The sequence below is a fragment of the Temnothorax longispinosus genome, chromosome 1, assembly GCF_030848805.1.
Source record: "Temnothorax longispinosus isolate EJ_2023e chromosome 1, Tlon_JGU_v1, whole genome shotgun sequence".
In the NCBI taxonomy this organism is placed as follows: Eukaryota; Metazoa; Arthropoda; class Insecta; order Hymenoptera; family Formicidae; genus Temnothorax; species Temnothorax longispinosus.
In genome coordinates, this window is record NC_092358.1 from 7,416,855 (window position 1) to 7,444,007 (window position 27,153).

General features: G+C 38.2%; 1 protein-coding gene across 2 annotated transcripts in view; it reads right to left on the reverse strand.

The window, feature by feature from the left end:
- LOC139814993 (beta-1,4-N-acetylgalactosaminyltransferase bre-4) overlaps positions 1-8,037 on the reverse strand; it is a 91,468-nt gene extending 83,431 nt beyond the window's left edge. For both annotated transcript variants that reach the window (XM_071781602.1, XM_071781675.1), the window contains exon 1: positions 7,667-8,037. The gene's annotated coding sequence lies outside the window, so the exon portion shown is untranslated. The remainder of the gene's footprint in view (positions 1-7,666) is intronic.
- Between the last annotated feature and the right edge of the window lie 19,116 nt (positions 8,038-27,153).

A 27,153-nucleotide genomic window follows, 5' to 3' on the forward strand; every position in this document is an offset into this window, starting at 1 on the left:
ATAAATTCTCAATGTTATTATACTGCCGCATATTGCTAATTATACTAATTATTATTCGCTATCAGAGTATCAGGAATGTCAAAGCTAAATAAATTTCGTCCTGCACGACCTTGCTAAGCCTTACGTGATTAATGAATTTTCAAATTTTTTGCACCGATATGGAATTATGCTTTGACGAAGCAACGCCATACGATAAACTGTTTCTGGAGGTTTACCCGATTAAGCTAGTTGCACATCACCAACGGTTTCATTAATTCAGCAGTTGTAAGATACGTCGTCCCGAGACGAGAAAGTTTGATATATCCGAGAGACATCAAAGGTTATGTGATATAAATTTGAAATTATAGGAATCAGAAATTCTGATTTCTGGTACATTCCGATTTCTAATATAGAAGTTTAATGCGTGAAAATTCTGGAACTATAAATAGCTCTTAATATCTTACCTAATGTATAAACATCTAAAAGGAACTTTAAAAAGTACTTACAAAAGTATAATTTAAAAAACATATATGTATAGAACTAATCCAGAATAAATACAAAAGTTGGAGATCTTATATAGAAAGAGCTAATAATTTAATCAGATCAGATTAGTACAATCATCAGTAGTATTTTACCGATTCACTCTCGGGAGACTTTAAGCCAATGTGTCCCCTGAGAACTTGTGTAAAATAGACGGCAATTATAAGACCGCGCAATAAATAGGCGGGGTTGGTTATTTATTCTCGCTTACAGACCCTCTAAGGGCGCATAGTGCACGTAAACAAAGTATACGTACGTGGAATGTAAAGTATACGCGCTAGCTTATATCGTCGCGTTGGCTGGAAAGTTCAGGCATATTTTAACCACACGAGACATACTAAAACTCCCGACTGAAATACGGGCTTTATTTTCAATATGATTTTCCCTTTTCACTTAATCAATGCGCCGGAAAGACGAGAAATTACAGACGCGATAAATAAACGATTTGAAGTTAACTCTTCTCAGACAGAAATTCAATGGGGTCAACATTAGTCGCAAATTTTTATTTTTGAATCATTATTTTTATTATCAGTCGTTGTGCGCCTAATTAAGTCAAAGTCACCGCACGTTAAAAGATATGTTGATGCATTTCCCGCACCGATTTGCACCGCGCGATATGTATGCCATTGCCGTGGGATTGCACGTTGTAAACAATGCAGTCGTATAAGTGCGAAACAGCAGAGCAGGTGCCGCTAGCGCAAATACCAACGTCGTCTTCATCGTCGTCGTCAATTTAAAGCGACCGTCGACGGGTCGTAATTGGCCCGATAACAATCCGCGATCCGTGAGGCTGGCGGATGCGATTAAACGCGCGCCTGCCATCGTAAGCGAGCCGTGATAAAGCGGACCCGTATGCGGAATAACGATCGCGATCGTGCCATTCCGAAGCTCAAACTCGTGCCATTCTGCGGATCGCGCTCGGTACTGAGACAGTGTATACTTGAGGGCCTTGAGGCCCTATAATCGTGAGAGTAAAATTAGATTTGATCGCGAGAGAAAGTATTCGCAGAAAAATAGTAATTTAAATCTAGATTTTTCTAATGTTCTCTCTAAGGATATTAAAAAACCGTATTAATAAGTTAATATTTTGTAAATATTTATACCTATCAAATTTTAGAATGGATTGAACTTCAAAGATTTGTTCAATTCGTCATTGTAACTAAACTTTGTGTAAAATTTTTAAATACGTGCAATCTCACGGCAATACGGCATACATATCGCGCGGCGCAAATCAGTCAATGCAGGAAATGTAGCGACATATCTTTTAACGTGTAATGGCTTTGACTTAATTATGCGCACACTGATGAAAACTAATTTTTTAACAGAACTTCAGAGTTAAATAGCAATCTTCTCTCTTCAAAATTAAAAACTCACAATAACAAAGAGTTTTTACTATGAAATTCAAGATTGATACACGAACCATGATTAAAAGAGATATATTAATTCTTTACTCGTATAATGACGTATAATATTATCATCTCGATAAATCTCTCAATAGAATGTCTATATATATATATATATATAATATATATAATAATTAAAAAGTTTCTAAAATAAATCGGAAGAAAGCCGATCGCTTTCAGTTGTCTCCAGTCGTTGACGCTAACTCCTCGATTCGTTTTGTAGAGCCACGTTGAAACGACAACATACGTAAGGAGCGTAATCTATTTATCCGGGCGAGCTAATAAAACGACACACAATGCGCAATTTGGTCATCGTCGATGAATGGATGTAAACCTCACAAGATATTTTCCATGACGTATTCATGATATAATGGGGAACCAGAGCGTGGCTGAATGGTAACCACGAGATCGTTCTTCGTAACTCGAATTGTGCGAGCGTTATGAAAGGCGTAAATCGCTATCGTTTGAGCGAACGTTTATACACGTGAAACTCGATGATAGTAAGAAATACCATTCACATCGCGACCATAAAATACACTTAATATTTCCACACTTTCTTCGTATCGTCACACGCAATATCCGTTGCAAAATAATTGCCTTTCATAGAAGCCTTTCTGCCTGAAGAATTATTAATAAGAATAAATAAATGAGATAAATACCCTCTCTTGCTTTTCCTTCCATCTTTGTTGTGCAATCATTCTTTATGTAGTTAGTCTATTAAAAACTTTCCGTCGTTCATGGAACTGCGTCTCAAATTACTGTTTCAATATTATGACGGAAACTCCATTATCATGGAAAAATTAAAGCGTAACGCAGAATCAAGAAAAACATATTAGCCATTGTAATTCAAAGTATGCATTAGTTCAAATGTTGATTCAAGAAATGTCACGGAGAGAAAACGTTTGTACGTCTGTACTTGAAATCTACGAGTCCGTTAAAAATTCCATTCGCTAATTCAATCTGACTGCCGTTCTCGACGGCAGTCGAATTTAATCAACGATCCTTTAATATCGCAAAACAATCACTTCCCGCGATTGCTTTTGATGCATCGCGAAATGAAATTTGCGCGATATTTCGCGATGAACCGGAAACAAAAAAGCGACCGAAATCCCTGCGCATTGCGCGCGGTCCAACATAAGCGTTACCCGAAACGCGCGCTCGTATATTTCGGGCGATAACGCACGCGATGGAATAGCGAAGCTTCGGAAAGCATCGGAGAGCACACGCCCGGTAATATCCCCGGGGAAATAACGCGCACTGTGATAAAAAATAATTTACAGGCAAAGTGATGACTTTGCGCGGCGCGCGTTTCAATTATCGCGCGGCGTGTGTAGAGCGCGGCGACAGTTTCAACGCTGACGTTAGTTAGGGGCGTCACGATTTATGACAAGCGCGACCGAGTGGTCCTGTGTGTTTGTGGTCCATTTACACGGAACGATTACCAGCACCGACATATAGTATATCGTTATTATTTCGACGTGTCTCATTAAGGAAAAAAAGGCCGGATTTCGTAATTATTTAGCTGCTTCCAATATAAACACTTTATCTCGCTCACAATCAGAAACTCATATTTCACATCGACAAACTGTCTCGCTCTCTCGATTTACGAGTGAAATAAATGAAAACAGCAGAAACATAGCAAAAAAATTTTGAAGCAATCGAGCAATTTAATTTCCAATCAAACAATTCTCGTAGATAAACGCCCACAAAAAAATTCCATATTAAAAAAGATACTGTATATTCTATTAATTTACAAATAAAATCACAAAATGCGAGATAACAGATATTTCGAAGGAGAATTCTAACAATATTTACCTCGATAAGAAATTCATAAAATCCAAATCCATGGAAGCAAAGTACAATGGATATTTTTAAGCCGAATAAATATCCTCATGACCTCTTATTCCTTTATCTCATCTCTTTCGTATCTGTGTGTTTGCTTATGGAAAAAACCTTATCAATAACAAGAAGCGAGATAATATCGCTTATAGGTACTTATTGCAAGAAGTATATTGTGTATATTAGTCAGGTATCACGAGTATCAAGATAAGCGCGATAAATGTCATCCTACCATCAGCGCGCGACAGGTCAACGGCAGCGCTACGCGATCCGTCAGCTTTTATCCTAATAGCCGACTTCTCGCCCTCGACGATAGTGTTATCTGTCAAATAGGTAAGCGCGATGCGCGTCGAGTAGACCGCATACACGTCGCGCGTCTATGTATATACTTAACGAGAATGAATCCGATCGTGTGTCATCTCATTTATGCATGATATTCTTAATACTCTCTGCCCGACGACAGTCAATTTTCACTCAATTTTTCCCTGATCAATATTTGAGCGCGGTATAATTAGATATAAGAATCTATAGCGATAAACGCGCGATGAGAATAATAAATCGATGAGTCGAGCAAGACGTTACGCAAAAGCTGTTGCGATTTACGCGAGTTCCTCTGCGATAAGGCGCAAAGTGCTTCGAAACGGAAATATCACAGACATTTAAGAGACTCATCATTATGATAAGTGCGATAAACAATGGCTACGATATTCCTGATTAAAGACATTTAAATCGCAATATATGTGACATATAACATCAACAACAATGCAGTATATGTGACATATTAATCATGGATGTCATTCCGGGGAAATACCGAGACAAACAAATACGGAGTGGACTCGTGCAAATTCTACGTATAGGCTCTAATAGCCACTTCTTTCAATTTCCTCCTGCCCCTCTCTCTCTCTTTCTCTCTAGCTCTCCCGTCGCGATTGTATTCGAAAGCCGTACGAAATGAACCGTAATACACGGAGGCGTATAATTCGCGCGCCATGTCGCCGCGACTTCGCAATCGCCAATTGACGGGCTTTCAGATATATCAAGTGGGTTTCGCGTCCTCCTCTCGCAATCCACGAAATTGCTATAATGCGACACCGTGTAACGAGGCTGACATCTGGCGCGTTAAATAACACGCGGCTACCACGATTGAAACGAGCACACATATACTCGCAAACAAATCTCTCGAGAGTACGTTATTTTTGGCACGCATTAACGGATTACACGGCGAGACTGTCGGGAATCATTTTCGATTATTGGCGATACGAAAGACTAAACAAAGAAGTACGAGATTCAATATATAAACAGCTTCTGAATTAAACGTGTGCGAAAATAAAGGAATTTTTGCGAATGAGATTTCCAGAGAGCAAATAATAGATATGTAATGTAATAAATATACGGATGAATGATTAATTGATTAATAAAATAAATAATATTAAGAGAATTAATAGAGAGAAATTAGATGTTTTAATTTTAGTGGTTTTTTTAATGATACCTCTTCTCGGAATTAAAGAATTTTATGAATATTTACGGTCATCGCAATACCAATAAACTTAAATTAGTGAATATTACTTGAATCAGTGAACTAATTAAATGATGGCCCATTTACGTAATATTCGCTAATTATAGTTCCTAGTTCCCAATTGTCCCAGCACACCTAGAGATTTTCCAACCGTCAATGGAAGATTAATACTATCTATTTAGGTCAGTTTACATCGACCGTATATTAACTAATCCTAGATAAGCAATTCGCTCTCCTTTTCTGTATTGCAGCTTTGTGCGCAAACATAGTAAAACTAGATTCAATTAGGATTAGCGGCAATTACCTATTGCTAAAGCAATAGTTTGTAAAAAAAACTATTGCGTAGAAAAATAATATATAGAAAATATATATATAATACAAAAATAATATATAAAAAGATAAATTACATATCAAATAATTCAATTTAATAATAACCAAAAAATTATATATTATATTATATTATATTAAATATCATGGTAAAATGCCTCGAAATTATTCGTGTCGAAGGTATAAATACTGATTCCCAATATTTTCAACAAAAAAATTCGCACATTCGCAAAAGATCGTATTAGAAGGATTAAAGGTCGATTCGAGCGCTACGAACGTCAGAAGGGTTAAAGATCGAACGTGCCGGCTGCTACGTAATCATTACAAATCTACGGGCTGCATTCCAAAGCGGCAGTTCCCCTTCAATCCTCGTTCTCGCACGAGGCCTTATATTACGTAATCCCTTACCTTTCTTCCTTTCTCGTCTATCTCTCTCCCTCTCTCTTTCAGCGACGCTCAAGCTTGTGAGTCTTCGGAGTTCGCCCACGTGTCAGATAGCTCATCTCTTTCTCTCCCTCCCTCCCCCCCTCTCTCTCTCTCTTCCAGTCTCTCTCTTTCCTTCTTTGCTTCGCAGTTCGGCGTAAGCGGCAGCCTTGGCCTTCGAGGCTTCAAACGAGATCCATCGAAGCCCTCGTTTAAGTCGACTCGTCCTCTCTTCTTTTCTTTATCTATTGATCCTAGAATATGACACAGGTCTCGCCATCACACGAGGGCGCTTTCATATACCGATACGATTGGGCCTTGCGCACCCTGCGTCGTTTCAACGTGTCTAATAGAATGACTCTAATAAAGTAATTCTCTTCCCATTTACTATTTAATCCTGTTATTTCTTTTCCATGGTTAACCTTTCCCGATCAAGACTACAATAATTATTTTACGACTGAGTGCCGCTATCAGGTGCCGCATTAAAAGTGGATAGCAAGAGTATATAAAATTGGAAAAACCCCGCCATCGTCGTACTTACTATTAAATTTTCGCTAAACTTTACGATTCGCTCTAACTTATACGTACGTATGTAAAATTCGTAATTAATACCTGTAATTAATATCGTAAGTAATTTTCTCTTCTCAATTCTTTATATTTATGTTGAGAATAAACTAATTTATCACTGAAACATCTTTTTATTTAGCTCGTATTGTTGGCCTGCCTATTTACCACGTTACTCTTCGTGTTAATACCTGTAACAAATATCCGAGAATATATGTAATACAAGCCTCGAGCGTTAAATGATTATGCTAACCCGAATAAAACGCGCAGAAAGAAACCAGTTTTTATAAACTCGTTCAACGGCGTTTGAAAAGTCTGCCTGGTTCGAGCTCGGCCGAGGTCCTATACGACCCTCGGAACGTGGTTGTAGAATTTAGGGGACAAGGACCCCTCAAAATTTCAAGGAACACATGGCCGAAATAAGGATCGCCGAACGAAGTGGCGCCGATGCAGTAACTGACCTTCTCAATGCAACCGGTTTTGCATTCACAGGGGCTCCCCTGCGCTCCTACCGTCGTCGCTCCTCAAACCGGAAAACCTAATAGCTCTTGCTCGGCATTCGCTGGATGTATGTATAGCAACGGCAATAATTCAATGTCCTTTCTTACGGACCGCACGATCCGTTCGCGGGTTATTCGTGTCCCTTGCGAAAATGCCCGATCATTTGTGTTTTGAAAAGGCGGGGAACCACGAGAGACCGTTGCCGCGACTGTTGACGATCGTGAATCGCCGGCGTGTAAGACCGTTCCCGCGTAATTACCATTCAAGGATTCTTTCATGAATGACGAAGATAATTTTTTTTCTTTTCGAAAAGATCTGAGAGCAGCTTATTCAGTTTTAAAATATCTTATCGATAGCGTCTCAAATTTAAATTAAAATGAGATTTATTAGTAATAAAATTATGTGAATTGGGATTGGGAACAGAGATAGATATAGAGATACTCTCTATAAATCTGAATCAGTAAATAGTCACTGATATCAGTGACATTCACTGATTCAGATTTAGAGAGTACATATACACAGTGTCCCGTATGTTATTTCAAAGCCAGATTAGAGTAACAGCAAAACGTCTTACCCTTATCTCGCCGGCAATCAATGTCAAGGTAGTGTTTTCTCGCCGCTCGAGAGTCACTTCACTTTTTTTTCTCTCCTCCTCCTCCTCCTCCCAGCGTCACTTTCGCGAATGTCAATTTGCAAATCGCGTCACGTATTCGCGCGACGAAAGCACCCGGGATCCGTCTCGGACTACCGCGGGCGAGACGTGACTCGCTTGGCGAGGGAAAAACCCGGAGGGAAAATCCGAGCGCGGAGGCGAGACAAAATTCGAAATGTGCGAGAATCGACCGAAGGGGAAAAGAACACTCGACGGAGTGCGCGAACCGCGCGACGCACTCCTTACGGGACGACGATGCGGACTGACGTGCTCGAGCGATGCGGCTCGCCTAGCTGTGCGCTGTGCTCCGGTGGTGCTCCCGTCAGCCCGTCACTCCCGCTGGGGAGCCGACCGACGGCGCGGCGCGCCGGTCGCGAGTCGCCGCGCACGCCGGATTGGCCCTCGCGCGGCCGCGAACTTCGACATACAAATCGAAATCGTTGCGGTGACCGCGAACGTGAAGATGACAAGATTGCGCCGCGAGACGCTGGACTGATTTACGAAGAGCTTATTCATGCAGGTGCGAGCAGGTCAGGTCGATTCAGCGCGCTCCAGATTACCCCGCTCCACCGACAAAAGCGACGATTTAGGATACGATTATCTGAAAAACGCCGCAAGTGGGGAGTCGCGGTAATTCTCGCGTTTTAAAGGTCTTAAAAGTTCTTCGTAATTATATCTCGATTAGTAATCGACTTTATACCAGTTTTCCGTGCTGAATAGACGCGGAGTTAGACTTGTGGTACGTTAATCATCTTTTTGCTTTTTATTTATTAAAGATATTTTATTATATTCTATGGTCGTTAATTATCGCGTCTTTACCTTCCCATAAGGGTTTCCTAGTATTTAATTTCTTTACAAGAGTGGATTATACTAGTCCACTCCCAACTCCTCTATCCTAGAAAGCCAAGATTATTAAAAATATTAACATGGACGTATGAATATCTGGACGGAGCGTTAAGATATTCCCTTGAACGAGGGTGGCCATTTTATTGTTAGTTAATTACACGTAAATTCGTAGAAATCGAGACATCGATTTAAAGTTATTCCGTAATTAAAAATAGCCTGGAATATAGTAAAAATGTTATTCTGCAATATGCCAGATTGTTAAGCGAACAAGGCTGCAATAACAGAAGAATTCAAAGTCGAAAAAAGAAGAACCAATTTGAATGAGAACGAGACCGTACTCCGTGAAATTAACCATCATCCACATCTTGGTTGATCAGACTTTCAATCTTCTTTCTCCTCGAGCTTCAACCTTGCAAAAATATCCTCCAGATATTCGTACATCCGTGATAGGTATAAAAGATAAAAAAATAACATATGACTCTCTCCTTGTTAGAAAACCTCATCCGCTTTTGTTCCGAAAGTTTAAGTCTGAATAAAATGATTTTTTTTTTTCGAGAAAAAAGATGTCGCAAAAAGATGTGTGTCAGTAGGCATATACACAAAACGCGAAGAAGCAGTTTCAATCATTCAGACGTTTTCATTGTTCCCTCGAAGGTACAAAGAGGTAGCGACAAAAAGGGTTCGTTGCACACATTAAATTAGGGCGGGCGGCATTGTTGCACATCCGCGACTTTGAATGCGACGTGGCAGCCTTAGCAAATGCATAACGCGACAGTGCACGAAATCCTCGGTCTGCTGCGTTTGATTACGTTTCCTGCGTGAAATTAAAATATGAAAGGAACACGTATGAAAAATACGACCTTCGTCGTCAAAGGCGGAGCCGTTAAAAATCAATGTCGCGGCATTTTTATCGTTACGGTGCACGCCGGTACAACGCGGAAATGTATATTTCGTTATTTCTACGTCTTTATACGTAGCGCGATCAACATCTCTCGCCGTTTTCGCCAAAGAGCTCGCTCAAATTCTTACTCTGCTATTGGACGTTTCTTGCATCACGGGAGTATGCAGCGTACCTAGATATCTCGTTCTCAAAATTTTCGGCAAATATAAGAATAGCGGAGTTATTCTGAATTGCTCCACCCTGTGTGCCTCTGCTGTGTGCTTCGCGATATTGCGCGGACGTGTTTTCCCTCCCTCGCTCGAAAAACAATGCATACATGCATAAAACGACAGAACTCGGCAGATTAGGAAGAATGCATTACGCGCGTTTACTCGCGTTGTACTTACGCGCGCGCTCACAAAAGCGCTTCTTTCGCTCAAATCCCCGGGAGATCCTACCTACCAAATCCTATTTTGCGGCAGCTTTCCCATTCGACTCGTCTCTCGCGGCGTTAAAAACTTTCGAGACTACCGGAGCGGACAGTTTGTCGGTTTTGGCTCGAGTCACTGTAGGAAAAGCAGGGAACGAGAGAGGAGAATCGGACCTAATAAAAAAAGCATGGATGCGTCCGAATGTAGCGTAGAAAATCTCGCAAATTGCTCTCGGTAGACCTATTGTGAATCTTTTCGCTTGTTGAAAGTCCCTAACGAACCATCCATGCTATTGTTTATTTCAAAGTCTGCTAAAAGTCATGCAACAAATTTTTATTATCTTAATTTTTCTTCAAAATTTTAAACATTATTTTTGCAAGTATTCCCTCCAGAGTCCTTCAATATTATGCGTACATTTTATCAATTACGTATTAAATTTCATAAAATAACTAAACCCACACTTAGAACGAAATAAAAGGGGAAATCGAATTTTTTCACCTGAGGGATTTCGCTAGAAATTTAATTAGCGTGAGAGATATTGGGTATTTTCAGTCGCCCCCAATTTGCAATATTTTAATATTTCTGATTAGGAGAACGCGACGACGCATTGATTGACGTATCCGCAAATATATTTTAATAAAAGTATTTTACGGGCGATACAATTTTCACCTATTCTCTTGAATATTCAGACAGTCAAAACCGCGCGGGATTAGTCATATATTTCAATTTCCATCCGACACATATTTCCATCTCCAACGTGAAAAAAAAAGCCCGAAGTACATCCCAATTTCCCAACTCGTCGTTAGTCACACAGTATGGTCAAAACTGGCGTTTTCAAGGCGGACAAAACGCGATTGTACGTACGCTTGTACACGCGAACGAGCCACCGCTATCGTACACCGCAGCGTCAACTTCCCATTCGTCGACTATCACGCAACTATAACCGCGCTAGTATCAAACGCGCGAGGTAGTTTCCGAACGCAAATCTGCGCGGCCTCCGACCTCTTTTTTCCCCTGTCGTTTATTGTTTGCGCCACTATTCTGCTTTCTGCTCGACTGATTAATAACGAGCGAAGTCTCCTTCCGCTCGACGTTGCTGAAATTTTCCGTTATTGCGGCGAATTGCCTGTCAAGCCCGCGGACGGCCATTATTTTCACAACACTTCCCAAATTATTGTCTTCGTACAAGACAAAAAAAATTACATCATGAAAGGTTGAAATATTGAAATATATTCTATGCATAATAATAACCCATAACATTTTTTATAAAATATATATGCAAAATATACACATATATATATATATATGATATAAAACTATTTTTATATAAAAACATAATAAAATGTAGAAAAGATTGATGTAACAAAAATTTGTTAAATTAAAAAACTTCGAAAGAGAAACAAGAAGTGAAATGGAGATTGAAAAAAAATTCAAGTTAAAGTCCCAAGTTTATACAAGAACTTTTAAATTTAACGATTTTTATCGGTACATCTATCTCACGTCGAACTTGTGTACGGGAACCTGTGCTTGCGCGCTTTATTTGTCGCGCTTTCGCGCGAGTACACCCGTGACTTATCGTGATCGTCGCGTCCGCGTTTAGCAACGAAGCTGACAGGCAAATCCTGTTCCACGCTACGCGAAAAATACGCGCTTGACGTATCTCTGCGAAATCTTGCACGGTCAGAGGCCGGCGTGCCGGACGTCATTCCGAACCGACATTTCCAACCAAGCCGGGTGTAATTAAAGGACGAACGGTAAAAAAGTTTATTCGCTCCGGCAAAAACTTTATTCACGCGACTAATTGCGAAAGCGAACGCGAATTGTAAATGTGAGAATAAGACTGACTTAAATCGTGCATTATTCCATTCTACTGTTTTATACCATATTCTACAGAGTATATATTCATAAAATCGTTACAGAATAAGTTAAATAATAATAAGTTATGGAAGAGAGTGTATTTCAAACATTTCCTGTTAAATTATCAAACAATCTTTCTTGTGCGCAGAAAAACGTGAAAGCTTAACGGAAGAAAGATAAATGTTCAGACCAGTTTATAATTGTGAGAAATTCCTTTCATTGTTAATCCTGTCATTAAATTTAAAATTTTTAAAGAATAATTAAGTATATCACCTTCTCAAATCCCTATCAAGAGATTTTAAGTTTCGTTGCTCACATTAAAATTCTGAACCAGAATTAATGATACAAAAAATTCGTCGTTTTATAACTTCAGAATTTTTTCGACTTGATGCGAACATTCGTGATTTATTACTCGAACGTTGTGATGCTCGGAGTTTCAAGACCCGACAAAGACATCGTCGTCCGGTTTAGACGCGATCGTAATCTTCGTAGAACGGCATCGTAGTTCTTGCATCCGCGTGAATTCCATTCGCGGATGCACACTTTTCCAATGCGCCAATTAAATGTAGCCGTCGCGTCGGTGCATCTCCGCGGTGAGTGCACGTCGCGAAATGTCGACGTGCGACGCGACTAGACACCGCCCGGTGAAGTTCTCATAGGAATATTCACGTGCGCGCGACTTCGCGTCCGGTGCACCAGCTCCAGGTGCCAGGCCCGTACATCGGTTCCGTCACTTCGCACGCCTCTGAATTAAATCCTTTAATCCCATTCAGTACCGAATTTTCATTAATCCCTCTCTCGGACGATCGAGGGATAAGCGTAAAGTTAAACTCTTTCTAAAAAAAGCTTAAAAAAAAGGCACCGAATTTAACCCTCGAGACTTGACTGTAACGCAGAATTTTTTTGACCTGTATCTCTTCGCTATAATTACGAATTACATAAAAGCGATCTTCTATACCTATACGTTTCGATTAGAAATTTGAAAGTCTTACCAATCAATTCTTAAGAATTTATACGCATATCCAAATGCACAAATTAAAAATATATAAAAATATACTATAGCCAGGCTCTTTTCTTATTAATATCATTTAATATGTTCAAAAAATAAAATATTTATTTTGCCTTTCCTGAGATGTCTTTAAAAAATGTGTTTTTGAGAAATATCGACGAATATTACAAGATAATCAACTTTCGTGAATACCTATTACATACAAAAACAAAAGGCACCTTAATATTAATAATTTTCAGAATAAAATATATCTCTCTAAATCTGAATCAGTGAATAGTACTACTGAATCAGTGAATCTCTGTCACTGACATCAGTGTAAAGTATGCCACTGATTTGAATCACTGAGTCAGATTTAGAGAGTAATGTGATAGAAGGGGAAATAGTGAAAAATTGAGACCCCACGGGGTTCTAAAAGGTAACGGTACGGTATTGCTAGATGCATGTTGTATTATGCATGACCGGGGTGTTAAGTATGAAGAGCCGAGACGCGGAATGCACCTTGGGGCGCGGAATGCATGAGACCACGCTGGCACCTCTGTCGTGCAGCCCCTTAGAAGAGACAATGCAACCTGACATCCGCCACTTTAAATCAAGCTCTCTGTATAGAGCCGACTGCTTCCACTTTTAACACAACGATCTAAGCTCGTTTGCCATTTGCGGTGACCCAACAGGACTCAGTTTAACGATTTTCTTGGAGAATTACGTTTAACAGAGTCCGATGGCTCTCTCTTTCCCTCGGGAACAGCACGTGTATTATATAAACATAGAAATAACACTCATATTATATTTATATATATTTTTAAATTATATATATCATATTTTACTGTTATTAAATGCTAATTGGTATATTATATTTTATATATTGTATTTTTATATAATTGTTAATTTTCATATTTAAATACTATGTTTAACTTTTTTTAAAATATGACATGTGTGAGTATGCCTTATTGTATACAATAATATATTATATATGTAAATAAATACTTTGAAATATAAAAATAGAAATTGAAATATATTGTAATATAAATAAAATATATATCTTGTATATAAAATTACATCTCTGTCTGTCATATATATTTAATAATTATTTTCGTGATGAGATTTATGTTCAACAATACGTATTCTTAAACAACTGCACACATCATTGTGATAATAGAACAATCGAACAATTTACCGTTTTCTATAATAGCTCCGTTGATAGCCGCGCGTCCAACATTATCAATTAATGTCACAGGAAAGAACAACTTAATGTGGAATTAAACCGCGTTAGCTAGCACATTTTTTTGTTCTCGTATCAGCAAGCATCTACTACAGTAACAAACTTCATGATCTCGAATATTACTCATTGTATTAGTCTGGTCTGTAATTTCAGCCTCTGCGAGACCAGACGAGAGGTGGGAGTTTGTGTGCTGCACGCATAATTCCCACGGCTAGAATTACCATCGCAATTAGCGCGAGTGTTTTGGTTAATTCCGACAATTATTTAGAACGAGCGCCGTTGAAGTAACGTTTACACAAATCGTCGAGATATGATAAAACTATACGAATTAATTGCATCGAAATTTTTTTCAACAGATCAAAAATACTGAAGTCTTCGGAGACTCTAAAGTCTCTGTTCGAGAGTCACGTAAGTTGTCCTGACGATCCTAAGTCCTAAAATTTTTAACAAAAAATCTCTTTTTCTTTGCGTTTTCTTTAAAGATAATTTGTTTGCGATATACGTAATATATTTCCCGAAAGAACTCAAAATTTTTTGGTCAAATATTAAACTAAAATATCCAGAAAATTCAAATAAAATACGTTTTATTTCCGTAACATGAATAATCGAATGCCGCGCAATGTTGTCATCAATAATAACATAAGATTAATAAATAATACATCGATGTCTGGAGATAAGAGTGGAATACAATACAGTCGTTGTTCACCTTTTTGATCTCTCGCCTTTTTTTACCTTATCGCGATGTACATATACGTACGTATGACCGTCTCGACAGCGGCGTCCTTTGGTCTCGTCCTATAAAATATCTCGCTGATCCGCGTAATACGGGCTTTAAATTTGGCCGTCGACCCTAGACCAGTCGTGTGTGTGCGAATGTTCGAGCTCTTTCCGTGCAAAAACTGATAAGGAAAATATATATTCCCACTCGACTCCGCTTTCACGCCACCCACCAGTCCTCCTCCCGTCGCCAACCCCTCTCTAAGTCCCCCAGCTGCTGACGAGGTATCTTGGAGGCGAGTCAATTTACACCCGGGGCCTTTTTCGAGATAGTCAGATGATAGCAGAAACCGAAACAATTCTCTTCATCTCGTCGTTCCGGAGTATCAAACAACAATGATTTCTTGGTGGGAAAGGATGTCCTAATAATGAGAACTTTTATACTCTTGGATCAGAAAAACTTGGCGTCTCTTATTTTAGCAAAAAGTTTCTGTTTATGAAAGATTTGTAAAGAACTGTAATGTATTTTATTTTATTGTTGATTTTGTCAATAGCGGGTAATATTCATTCAAATTCAATCAATTTTCTGTTCTTATATATAATTTGAAATTTATCTATTATTAAAAAATTAATACAATCTACATATTAATTCATTTTAGTTTATCAATGGCCAATTAATTTTAATTTTATTTTAACTTTCTTTAAACAAAAGTTTTCATCATTATCCATCGAAAATTAATAAAGAGAAATATTTTATTGCGAAACATGTTAAGGTGAATCCATATCCAAAAAATTTAATTGTCAAAATCGAAAACGTTATTTAATTTTCTCTATTAAATTCTCTATGTCCGTAGAACCAGAACTATACAGAGAAAAGTAGTTAAACTGTGATTAATCGTGTTAATCAACCGAAACCAGTCACTTGTTCCATAGATTCGGGTGGCGGGGTGAAAACACTTATCGGAGTCTCACATCGCCAACCGCCGATTCACGAAACGCGGAAGAATAGGGCGGTCACGGGAAGTCAATCGGTAATGTAATTAAGAGCTTCGAGCTGCGATCAATTCTCCTCGAAAAGTACTTAAGTGCCGTTCGATGTATTTTGCTAATGGACGGCTCCCAATGGTTTTCAACGACAAGACGAAATTGGTAATTTATTAAAAGAAAAGGAGAGGCAAATAGTCCAGAGAAAAGTCATTTGATAGTAAACGTTCAAATTAATTGTTCTCCAAATTTTAACATTGGAAATATCTCGGCAAAAGTAAACTTGTAATACAAATAACTATATTTTGAAGATCTAATTTAAAAAAAACTTTTAAATTAATTTTTGCTAATTTGTAATTAAAATAATAAAATTTCTGTTTCTCCGTTAATATAGAAACAATAGCCCTACCTATTACTCGATTTGTTCAAAACTTATTCGAATCAAACAATATCCAGTAGAGAAGTTTAGCTAGTCCAAATTAACAGATAACTTCGTTACGCTGGCTTTTATTTCGCCAATATTTGTAAGATTTTTATGTGCCTCGGGATATAATTTAAGAAAACATACTTGCATAATACGTTGACTTAAACAATCTGTCTGATGCTGCATTTTCCGCCTCTGCTCTGTAGTAATTCACATTAATCTGCATTCACGCTGATGCATTCCACTTCACGCGCGTCTCATTATGCAACTATATAAAAGCGAATTCGTGATGATCATCTTGAATCAATTATCTCGAGCGAAATGATTATATGCAATCGATTATATGCATCGATTATAAGCTCGCTTCTGTCGATCAATAATTCGTCATTTCAGGAAAATTATTTTTGCATAAATATCGCATGCATAATTTATTTTTTTTCTCTGGGCAGTTTGCTCGAAAACCTGGCTATTAAAACGCGCCATGTCAAATTCATTTTAACCGTTAAAAAATTAAGCGATTCCTCATTTGCCCTCGCTCGTTTCGGATTAATTAATAACCTGTTCTAAAATTTATTTTATGAATCAATTTATATCTGCAATAATATTCAATAATTAACGTAACGTCATTTAATAATTTCTCTGCTTTGACTCTATATATGTACGATCGAAGAAAGTACATACTAAAATCTAAAAATAATGTAAAAAATATTTTATATTAACATAATGGTGGATTTATTAATATTCACGTCGCCAATCGAGGACAACGATAAAGCGCGTTGCAACGAGAGGTATCGCGGTTACACGACATCGCGCATGCAATATCTTACGACACGTGGGATATTTACGATCGAAAATAGCGGCTGTTGCCGCAAACCCCGCGGTCGTTACGAAACCCGCCGGTATATCGATGATTATGACCGCGCAATCCAGGGGAAAGAGCAACCGCCGCGCCTGGCCGGCGAACGCAGGCTCGGGATCAACGATCGGTTGACATCGTACCTGCCGCAGCGCATAATTTACGTTGTAACGCACCGCTTGGCCGCGATGGGGTCATTATCTGTAAGACGGAACACCGCCGTACCTCCCACGAAGCTACCGTTATCATTATCTCCGCACGACGAGTCATTACGGGTGCGGAATGACGGGGCCGTCACGTTGCTAATTAGACGCTCGATTGTCGAATAACGTGCACTCTGTATATAATAGCACATAATTCAACGTCCGGACGCATCAGTCTCTCATCGATATTAATGGCATTCGTATTTATTGTATCAATGGGATATTAATGAGCGGGGAATCGATCGGGGCGGAGTGCATATTGAAACTTGAAACGTTATGACCGACGTTATAAATCAAATGACACACACGGGCGGTTGTTATTATTTAGGGATCATCGGGTGCAGCAATAATTTGTTCTTTTCATTGACAAATTTGTTTGCCTCGCGAATTTACATAAATTTATGGCGTCGAATAATTCCTCATCCGGACGCTATTAATTACTTGGATAGCGCTATAGAGAAGAGGTATAAACTAATAGAGAAAATTAGCGATATATTTATTGTAATTAATATTTACAATAAATTACTGTTTAATGCGATGTCGTCGAGATAAATATAACGAATATGTATCGCTGGCTATATATACTTTTAATCATGACTACAATTAATTATTAGTTTATTTGATAACCAATGATAACTTGTGTGTGAAACTGGAGAAGGCGGTATATTTTATTTTGTACGCAATAACGTCAGTGAATAAACCGTAAAACAGCATACGGCTGTATAAATGATATTTTCGTTTCCTCGGGCGACCGTTTTCCAAGATTCCCGCTCGCTCTGTTTCTTGCACACAGGAAGTCTCGTTAGACGCGATATATGCGTAGATACATCGCGCTTTCGAATTTCTACACGTATAAATTCCCCTTCGTATGCGTATGGTAACTAATGCCGTGCCCTCGCTGTATCCTTGTTAGCAAAACGCAAGGCCCCGCATACCGCCTTACCGCATGAGATAGAGATTAGTGCGCGGAAATACGTTTCCGAACGAAGTCGCCTCCTTAGGCAAACTTCCCATCCCATTACCGTGGCAATAATAATAATTCACCGGGAAGAGAGACCTTGTTATCTCGCCATCCGATTTATTTTCCTCACTGTCAGAAAGGCAGGTAGATAATTGAAATCTGATATTTTAATGGCACGTTGTGTATATATATATGTATGTACGTTAATATGAATTACGGAACTAACAAAAAATACGCATGACTTGTTGAAAAAAATTATTCGTATCCTTGAAAAATCGCAGAACCAAGATATCTTGAGAAAAATTTCACAGTTCAAAGAGTCCATTTGTAGATATGTTTAACTTCGAAAATTACATTGTAATATTCTATAGACGGAATTTTTCTCGTGGAAAAATCGACTTCGATCTCTTTGATGAATCCGGAAATATAAAAGGAATGGAAAATTCTGTGTGGTCTGGTGAGTACCTACCGCCCGAGATATTCGGTGTAATATGTAAAAATGTAATATTTATCTGCGCTGGCTGGCTGATACCGGAATTTCCCAGTGATACAATAGGAGTAGTCTAGCTTATGCGGACCGTACCTCGGCCCTGTGTGTGGGTAGTCGGTGTGAGCGAATAAGAAAGCTCCCTCCATTCAGAACGAGCGAATGGAAAAGCGGCTTTCGGACGGCTGTACACATCCTGGAAAATATAAAGGGAGGCCGGGGAATATGTTACATGGGTTTCGTTTAAACCCGGCATACAGCGGCACGCTGTCTCTCGAAGTCTGCTGCGCCTCAATAGGTTCGCTCTGTGTAATCCAGTCGGGCAAAGCCGATTGCATTTTGCTCAATATTAATTTCGCCCGACGATGTATACAGCGTGTCCCCTGGATCTGGCGGTGTAATTTCCTTCAGCTACGATCCTTCGACTCGAATTTTTTAACCGCTTAATCTAGCGAAGATACCGCGGTGATCGAGTTTTGAATTAAAATGATAAGACAAATTTTCTTCCAGCAAGCAAATAATTTAATTCAACTCATCTTCCTAATTTTCGTCGTTAAATATATAGCGGAATTTAAACTCAAATTGATATTAAATAATTGATTAACGTTAAATAATGTTAAATAATGTTCTGTAATAACTTAAACCTCAAATCACCGCACACTGAAATTTTTCATTAAGCACACAACAAATCTCTCACGACAAGATTTTTAAATATATTTCATAAATGTGGATAGATATCGTTTGTCGATTTAAGCTTTTTAAAGATTAAACGCAATATCTCGAAACTACTAGACGATCTCATTCTTGGATTTGGCAACGAAAAGGTTTAGCAGGATAAACGTTTAAAGCACTCGATCGTTTCGAGATAATCTCGAGGAAATAATTTTACGAAGCGCTTTGCTATCTTTCGGTTCAAAAATGATTTTGCAGTTACCGACATAAAGCAGCGTGGGTTTGATCGGGCGGTTTTCATGAAAAGGCTGGAAATGGGCCCTTTTTTCGGGAAAATCCACGTGCGCGGTTCGAGTATAATCCGAGTTTGTGTCCCCGGGGAGAAGAGCAGCCCGGAATTATATTGTTATCAGGGACATTCGAGGCGATACTCGCGCGCGCGCGCGCGCGCGGGATTATACTCTCGTGTATGCAGCAAAAGAGATAACCCAGCGCGCTAGCCACTTTTCCACGTTTCGCGGAGTCATCTCTGCTCCGCGGAATGCGAAATCCTTTTGAAATTATAATCCCAGTCAGTCCGAATGCCATCCAAAATACAGCTCGCGCATTTACATTATATATTACATCTCTAACTATAGCGACTGATGTGTTGAAAGACAATGGAAAAATAATGCTGCTGCGAAATGCAAAGCAATCCATAAAAGTGAAAATGTCAATTCGATAAACGGATGGAGAACGAGAGTCACCTAAAAACGGTCGCGTCGAAGTATTCAAAAATAGTTAGATAAAATAAATTATCTAAGATAAAATATAAATAAAAAATTAAATTTGTTTTAAATTATAAAATATAGTGAGATTTAATATCTACGTAATTATATGTATAAGATAGATAACAGCCAAGAGAATATTAGAACAAAATTAATTAATGTACTAGTAATGTACTGATGAAATGTACAACTGATTTATGTCGTGATACAACGAACAAGTATTTTGTTAATAACGAGCACTTTTGGTTTACCGACGTAAACACGTTCATTGTAACGCTTTACGAAGTAGTCTGAAACCGGTAATAAACACTAGCTGATGTTACGTGGTTCAGTGGGCACTAAATCTAAGTTAACTGTTAATTGTTACCAACAGAAACAGGAACCTAAGTGTTCAGAGAATATGGAGTAGCCTCTTCCACATAAATACGTATGATATCATGATGTAGAGTTGTGGAACATATAAGATGGAAAATATATCGCTTCGCTGGGAAAATGTCCTTCAACCCTAACTTTCGAGAGATCGCGTTCTACTTTCTTCTCGCGTCGTTGCCTCTAACTTATGTTAACTTATTAGAAGTGAGTATCAGATAAATTTCTTTCGATTGCCAAACTTTATTTTACCGCACGGTCGAATTAATTTTATTTCCACACAAACTTTAGCTTACATAAATTTTATGTTATATAAAATTAATGCAGCTAAATATAATATTAAGATATCAAGGCAATCGCCAAGTTATGTATTTAAAGATCTAATTGAAATTGTTCAATATTTTCGCACTTGTATACTTCTGCAAATTTATAGGCGCCAATATACACGATATATGTATTGGCGGCCAGTTGCAAGGCGAAATTGTTCTTCCCCAGGGAAAAAGTACCCTCCTAGAAGCCCCGTTATTTCCTGGATGACCAATTATCGGAAATGATCGAACGCAGATTCGGGAGGAGAGGGTTGGGACGGAAAGGACAGCCGCGATAGCTAGATAATTAGGCGAACGGGATAACAATTAAATGGTACACTCGTAATGAATTACCGGGCCAGGTTGATATAGGACATATATGCGTGTATGTGTGTAGCAGTCGCACCGACGGGGCGGAAGAGGGTGGTCGGAAAGAGAGGAAAGGGGTGGAGAGGTCAGATAATTGCGACGGCGGAACAATGGGGAATTCGGCGGCATTTCCGCCTCCGGCCCGGAACTAATAACGTCCGTCGCGCTTACCGCCGCACAAATGAGCGAAAGATTGTTAACTGATCCCTTCCCTGTATAATCTCTGTGTATATGTGTGGTGTCCACACGGGTCAGCGGATTTCGTTGCATTCCCAAATATGCGCTTCCGATGCGGATGAATATTTTCTTTTCTCTTTTAATTGCCGCGTCGGAATAAAAACTGTTTTTAATAACAAAGAGAATGTATAACATATATTTTCGAGTGCATAGACGAAATAAATTATACGTTTAATTAATAATGAAAAACATTTTTAAGCTTTTGAAGTAATATGATAAAATAATACGAATAAAATAAAGCAAATAAATTTTTATTTTACGACCCAATAATGACTTTTTAAAAGAGTTTCACAAAATTAATATCATCAAACATTTCAAAAATACGCGAAAAAGATAAGTTATTATTATCGCAGTTTTTAATATAGGTGACTACTAACATATTTTAAAATAACGACTTTATGTCGGGAAACAATTTGAAGGTGCTCATGCAAAATTCAACGTACGTCGGGAAACGATTCCTAAAATAAAGACGATTCTGGGGTTTCATCGCGGGGGACATTACCAGACGAAACGAACGTTTCTATCGGAAAACTATGCATGTTCGCCATCGCCGCCGAAGTAATATTTCGCGAGTACTTTCGCGAGTTTCGTCTCTCGTAATGCCGAACACGTATTGCGTATCCATCAACCGAGTAAGCGGAATGCGCCTCTTTTCCCTCCCTAATGGTCCACGTACAGAGCGTTTCACGGTTGCCGTTCGTTCCTTCGAGAGAACTTTAGACAACGCATAAACAAATGATTGAGAGCCAGCAGATATATCTTTTGATAGAGAATAATGTTTCTTCTACTTCTTTCTCTCATATTTTAATGCAACTTTTCATCGATATCCTCTAAATGTTAACGTTCTTGTATTAATTTTTATTTTCTGCCTCTTATTTATTGCTACCTTATTAACAACTTTAAACAAGATCTCTTGTAATTTTCTGTTAATGGCCCTAACGAAACTTCCCACGCACTCAATCTAAATCTTCCATCTAAACTACCTGTCTGTCCTTCCTGAAAGAAGAACGGTGAACTCTCAAGTTTGCCGAGAATATATTGACGAACTTGTGGAGAAGTACCGCGGCAAATTGGATGGAATTTTCTATGTTAATTATCTTCCCGTTTTGCTGCTGGAGGCGCAATATCGATTTTCCCGGAAGAACGTTCAATCGCCGTATGCTCTCATCTTCCACTTTATCAATGTTTGACAGAGCAAACCGGCCTTTGTGTTCGGGCTTTCGTCGACAACGGTCTCGCTCTTTGTGTTTAATTTTTAATTTTACGTAAAAAACACAAGGATAATAAGGCAATGGATTATATACACAGTGGATTATATTACATGCAGAGGTAAATAAAAATTACGGGATAATGAAGAAGATAAAATTATACTCCCGGAAATAGACGGAATTATTTTATTAACTTCGGTATTATTTCATAATTTCAATATTTGCACGTCGAATATATTTCATTACCCATGCAGTATTCATTTCGAAATTGTATATTAATTGTTTATTTCAGTAATACGCCTCTGTAATCAACTTTGTAAATAATATGAGTTCGTAAATAAAAAATAAATATATCGAAATGTATATCTTTATATATTTCATATATTGATAATATTCTTAATTACCTATCTTGCTTTTCCATTTATCTCAGGCTTGCGCGCGTGTTGCGTATTATCCGTTGTATCGTTTTATTTTGAGGATGTAAAAATCTGTTCAGGCATTTATGGATTAGTACCTTTTTCAAAAAGCTATTCACGATAAGCTCATAATGACATCACGGGAGGCGGCAACGTATATAGTCGAATAAGTTCAAGGATCGATGGAGTTTTGAGCTGTCCTGCAGTACCTACCGTCCAGGCCGTCAAGAAAAAGAGAAGTTAACGCTAATACGGGAAATGTTGGAAACGCAATCTCGACAGCGGAAGAATCCCAACGTAATCTCTCTTGCTCTCACGAGTGGCGAAGTTTTTCGCAACAACAGTCGCGCAATAAACTTCTAATTACTTTCTGCCCGCCGTACAGACTGCATTCGCGATCAATATATACACTTTGCTTCGTGGAGTATCTCTATATCGTGCGAAACTCCACGAGCGAGCGAAGGATATCCTATTCGTTAATGTCCCATCGTGTTTTACCGAAAGGGGATACCGAATTGGAGATTCCATTTACCAGCCAGACCTCGCCATCATCTGAATATATTCCGTGTAAAGTTAAAAACGATATTTCCGTAATAATTTGATCTTTAAATAAATGATTTTAACATGCACTAGAGCTACCGGAGATTATTCTATATTCATTTCTACCGAAGAAATCTTGGAAAAGAAAAGAGATAAAAAGAAATCGAATTAATAAATTTAATCGTCTATGTGTAATTTCAATAAAAGTCAGAGAAAATTTCAGAAACTAAAATGTTTTAAAAATGTCAAACTTCATTTTGATTTCTTGGTAGTTTTAGTGTTTAGGAATGTATTAATATTCAAATTGTCGCGTGCGTAAAAAGTTAAGTAAAAAATATTAGTGTAATCCTTAAATCGCTTGAATAAATTTAGCTGAAGCCCTTGTTTGAATCAACAAAATTGAACAATACGAGACGAAAAGTGTGTCTGTCACACAAATATCCAGACTTAGTTGAAGGATAAATTTCGTTTACGTTTCGAAACCGATGTGATCCGATATAAGCTTACAGCGGTTCGATGAAGGCGAGCCGAACGTGTTCCTAACAATGTACCGCTTCCTCTTTACATATTTAAACGTTCGTATAGCCTGAGGGAACGACAGCAGCCGAGGAGGGTACCGTCGACCAAAATTGAAATCGCTAAAGGAGAAAAGCTCCTCCATATAAGTATCGATTGTACGTGAAGGCAGCCAAACGTGTGCCGGCAAAGTCAACCGTGATTGAATGAAAGAACTCTCGAATCCCTTGTCGGTGGCAGAGAATAAAAGTTGGAAAAGCCTCGAGGTCAAGGCTTGAGGTCTTTTGCGAGAGAAAATTGAAGGAACTTGAAAAAAGCTTTCCAATAAAAAAATTACTTGTTCTCTTGACATACTTTATCGATATAACATGATGTAATAATTATAACATAATTAATTATATTTTTTATTCGTTTTTGTAGCATTTTTACATTTTATGTATTACTATTTTTTTATTTTACATAAAATCCTTGACCGTGCATTAAAGAAATAAAAAGAAATGAGCGAAATTTCTTACGCGGTAATCAAATCTTATTTCCTGAATCTCTCTCACGATTGTAGAAGTCAGTTATTATAATCCTCTTCGCCGTGAAAACCTTGTCGTCGGCTAGTGTTATCCGCGAGATTAATTCACCATTCGCAAGAACATGACACAGCTCCCTCAATCGTGACGTCGTAATGGCTCTCGCCAGAGTTATGGCATCAATTATACTAAAGCGATAAAGTGTCAAGTGCTACATCTGCGCGGAATAACAGCGACGAATCGCAGCATCTATCCTTGTCATGCTCGCGCGAACTATACGCCGCGCCGCGCCGCGATAGCTTTCGGTCGCGAGAGCGACCGTCGTTAGCAAATGATTCGGCGAGATTTCTTGCGCATACTTAATAAGCGACAAGGAAAGATAGACAGGCTATCCGGAAGGGTGGAGGGGGGGAGGGGAAATGGGGGGAGAGGGGCTCGGTTCCGTTCCATAATTAAGTAATTCTCCGTCGAGGCAAACTTTCCTTGTCTGTCTCGGTTCTCTTCGACGGAATTGCATCCCTGATTAAATTACGGTGAAGCAGCCACGGAAGTGAGTTCGCTGTCGACAACGGAAACAAGAAAACAATATTGATCCACTTTGCCAACGCGGCGTTTTACATCGCAAAAGAAACAGTCGCGAGAAAAAGATACCAAACTGATTTAATTGCTCCCGTAAGTTAATAATACTATAGACTACTTTACATATAAGTTAATAATATTATAGACTACTTTATATTACTCTGGAATTAACATTAATTATTCTTCATTATATATATAGTTTATATATATATATATGTATGTATACATATATAACTTTTAGATAATTAATATCTAAATATATAGAAAGATTTTGTGTTCAAATATTTATAACTATTTTATAGATTATTTATGTCGTATATTAATCAATATATGTTCTCATAACATGTACATATATAATTCATTAAAAAAGTAGTTAAAAGATCATTTTGAGGGTGAAGTTTGTCGTACGATACACTAGGGAAGCCAAGTCTGCGTGAATAAAATAATACGATACTGATAACACTCTTGTAAATAAGGTCAACAAGCAATTAATTAGTTAAAAACATGAATTCTCACGAGGATACTGTTATAAAATATTCCGGACAACTTTACGTATTACATGCATGATATACGTATTAGTACTTAAAGTCGAGTAATTTTCTCGACTGAATTCTATATTCTTTGCAATAATTTGGTTAATGTTAACAAATTTGGTTAACATTAACCAAATATTTTGTCATAAACAAAAATGTGTTCAACTAAACTCTTTAGTTGAAACTATTTCACCAAGCCTTGCAGTTATTATAACCAAAACCTTTTTTCAGTGATAGTAATATTTCCTCTAAAATTGTATAATATTCAGAGAAAAAATAACGCGTATCATATTTTGTTAAAATATGTTTTATTACTCGTATGTCGCATATATTTCATTAGAAAAATATAAATAAAATATATTTTTAAAGTAAATATTTCAAAAATAACGGATAAATATAACTGAACACAGACACAACGAAAATGTGCAGAAATAAATAGTTAATGTAATAAATGTGCGATAGATACGACTAATCACGATATCGTCATACGGTAATTACATATCGACATTTTCTTACAAGTCTGAAAAATTTTGGTTACGCTCTGGAAAACGCAGGAAATTCAAGCTTCCAATGCATTTCCATGTTACTTGAACCGCGCGGTGAAATTCAATGTTGCAGTCGTATCGGGTGTATAAAAATAATATTAAAAAAAAAATTGTGTGGAAGCTGCAGAAAGAGCGAAAGAGATGTGATTGTACAAACCGGTTTACACATAGATGCGATTACCATGTCGCACAATGATCCGCAATATACTAGGACCACTAGGTAACGGACGAGTATCGTATATTATACGATTCGCGGTCGTATCGGAGTCGAGAACCAGCCCGGTAATTGTATTATATCCCTGGAATAATCGAAGGGATCGATGGAACATCGGGGAAGCGCTCGGACGTGCACAATACCAAACGCGGCGCAAACATAGTCCCGTTCGATTCGAACGGACAGCTTTCATGTATATGTATAATCGAGCCGCGAGAGACAAACAATTAATCACAGCCACGTGCCCGGTAACGATAGTCGTTTCGATAATCTTACCGGCGATTTCAATACATTACGAGCGACCGACGGCCATAACCGTGACGTTACTCTGGACGTTGTGTCACGGTCGCTTGTCACGAAAGCGATCGCTCGTCATTGTTCCGGTAGGAGACACTTAACGATCGCGTACACGAACAATCTAACTATTATTTAATTATATCGCCAATGGAATGTACGGCAGTACTTCAATTCGCTCCCATCCAGAAAAAGCTCGGTGATACAAAATGTACTTAATGAAACGCCGATAATCGCGAAAGTTATTTGCGAAAACAACCACCCACGCAAAACAAATTAAACTTTCAAACGAAGCCACATATTAATATGAGTCGAGTAAACACGAATATATGTATATATAAAAATACACCGCAGCATGAAAAAGCTCTCTATTTTTTATACATTTCTCTTTTATTTCTATATCTTTAAAAATATCGAAACACGATGGATTACGAAAATAGTATATCG